This window comes from Aplidium turbinatum, chromosome 1 (assembly GCF_918807975.1).
Source record: "Aplidium turbinatum chromosome 1, kaAplTurb1.1, whole genome shotgun sequence".
Classification (NCBI taxonomy): Eukaryota; Metazoa; Chordata; class Ascidiacea; order Aplousobranchia; family Polyclinidae; genus Aplidium; species Aplidium turbinatum.
The window spans coordinates 18,661,212-18,664,030 of NC_137472.1; the positions used below are offsets into that span (position 1 = coordinate 18,661,212).

Consider the following 2,819-nt stretch of genomic DNA (forward strand, 5'->3'; position numbering starts at 1 on the left):
TTTTTTGTATCACGTGATCCACAGGGTCAAAGTCAAGGTCAAAGCAAAGGTCAAAAGGCCATTACCCCCAAACATGCTTATTTTTGAAAATTAACCACAGAAATGAAATCCTTGACCAATTTCCTGCAAAATGACACCAATTTCATTAAAATACACCCAGTGGTTGCTGAGAAATGGCATTTTGAAATCAGCCGGGTACCCCCATTTTCCCCCAAAATACGAAATTTCACAGGGCCATATCTCCAAAACCACTGGCCGGATTTTGATAAAATTTAATATTTATGCGTTTTTGCCCAAAACCTAACCACAAACCAAATTTGATGTAAATCGGTGATGGTGGTGTTAACAGCACTGGGTGAATTGAGCTGGAATGACCCATAAGTTGATCTGCACTGAAATGATGCAAGCGATTTCTTGTTGGAGTTTGCAAAAGCAAACTGAATCTACGTTCTACAGTTTCTTTTTGTGCAGTGGAAGTCAGCAAGTTTGCATCTACTCAATAGAGTACGACATAGTGATGGGCAATTCAGAATATCGAATCCAGAAGGATTCGGATCCTAAACTATCCGAATCCAAAATGGCAATAAAACTGGGTAATAACTAATAAGATTCGTTTTTAAAGATATGCATATTGCATAAGTCTTGCAACTTTGCAAGCTGTCAGATTGAGACAGTAAACTGAAAAATCCACTTTTTCAAAAACGTTTTGCATGTGTTATGCGCAGACAGCGCATGCATCCTTACGTCGCTCGCATAAGCAATCAAAGAAACTAAGCGCACAACTTTCTTCACTTTTTGTACACATGCACAATCGTGCGATGCCTTTTTTCAATGCACATGCGTAGTATACCCAGAGGTGGGCAATAGCACGCTACTATTGTAGCGCCACTACTTTTTTGGTAAAAGTAGCGGTAGCGGCGCTACTTTTTAGTTGGAGTAACGTCTGCAGTAGCGGCGCTACTTTGTTTCCAAGGTAGCGGGAGAGGCGCTACTTTTTGCCCACCTCTGCATATACCACTCGAGGAACTCAAGCAGCGATCTGTGCATTACACGTGCATTCGTGCAACTTCAGTTTCAATTTGAGTTTGATTTGAACAGCTAGCGAGCAATATGCCTGGAAAGCGAAAATCTTCAGTTGTCTGAAAGCACTTTACGTTGATGGCTGGTAAAGTTGCGATTTGTAAGCATTGCAATGAAGAGATGAGTTATTGTGGGAGCACAGGTAGCCTTCTGAAACATCTCAACTGTAAGCATGTCTTTTTCGATTTGGGCAAACAGTCCCGCAATGCCAATAAAGTATCAGACTTGGAACCTCCAGCTCCGAAGCAGCAAAAGTTAACATCGTTTATAAGAGCTCCCATAACACCTGCAATCCTGCATGCTCAAAACAGATCTTGAAATTGATTCTTAACACTATAGTAGGCGATCTAAGACCAATCAGCCTAGTAGAAGGAGAAAATTTCAGGAAACTTATTTGTGAACTAGCACCAGAAGAAAAGTTTGTGTGCTGCAAAGTTGCGATGACAAAGTTGTTGGCTCAAGCCTAGTATGCCTCCATTACGACAGTCATGTGGACTGTGGAGCAATGTCAGGATGCAATCATTTCTTGGCATAACCATTCACTTCATATATAAATAAAAAATTTGAGCTTGTTAATTTGGTTCTTGCTACGAAGGAACTGAATGAGGTACATTCGGGGAAAAATATTGCTGCCTGGCTGGAAGCAGTTCTAGATGATTATGAAGTTTCCACACATCAGATTGTGGCAATTGTCACAAGCAACGCTGCAAATGTTGTAAGCGCTTGTGACACACTGGAAGAGAAGTTTGGATGGATTTACATTCGTTGCGCCCCCACACTCTGCAACTGTGCTTAAAACAAGCATTTGACATACCTCAAATTAAATCCGCAATTGGTAAGTAAATTTTATTTTTTGTTAAGAATGAAATTAATAGCAAAAATATCTAAAGACTTTAAAGTCTAATCATAAATTACTTTTTTAGGAGCAGCAAGGCATCTTGTGGTATTTGTTCGGCAGTCTTCAAAAGCTTCGCTGGCATTGAGGTCTAGCCTATCCAAGGAGAAGGAAAAAATCTAGAGCTAATCCTTGATGTCGCCATGCAATGGAATTCTACATTTACCATGGTAGAAAGATTGTGCTTCCTGCAAGTGCCTGTTCGACAGGTGCTTGGCTATGCAAACATTGACTGTGAAACCAAATTCTGCTGATCATCTAGAGCTTAAAGACTCTCATTGGACCATAATCCAAACTTTGATCGAAAAACTAAAACCAATTAAAGCAAATGTTTTACTTTTATGTGTTTGGTGCTCACTGTAAGATTTCAGTTGGCCACTGACTACTTCGAGGGGGAGAAGTATATTTCAATTGGAGGTGTCATACCTGTCATCAAAAGACTGGCAAAAAATTTGCTCAATGTGAAGAAGACTCACATACCCTGGCGCTTTTTAAGAAAAGCATCTTTGATCAACTAAAATTACGATTTCAGTTTGTTTAAATTGAGAACTTGTCAAGCTCCAGTGCATTGACTGGCAGTCATTTAGAATGCCTTAGTGTGTTGCACTGCAACAAACATCTACTTTGATTGTGTTGCTTTTGTGTCTAAAATTGCAAATAAACATTGCATGATTTTTTTTACTTTTTGCGTTGCTGGAACCTGGAAGTTAATAGGTCTCTAGTAGCCTTCCAGTGTAGTCCGGGAACATCGTGAATCTAGGGTGGTAAAAGGATAGACCCTCGGCATTGCCAGTCCGCCTCTTTTGACGTTCAGAAACGCTCTTCAAAAACGACAAAAATCCGA

The 2,819-nt window shown here is 40.1% G+C and overlaps 1 pseudogene; it reads left to right on the plus strand.

The window, feature by feature from the left end:
• Positions 1–1,593: 1,593 nt before the first annotated feature.
• LOC145786522 (E3 SUMO-protein ligase ZBED1-like) lies at positions 1,594–2,516 on the plus strand (annotated as a pseudogene).
• The last annotated feature ends 303 nt before the right edge of the window (positions 2,517–2,819 follow it).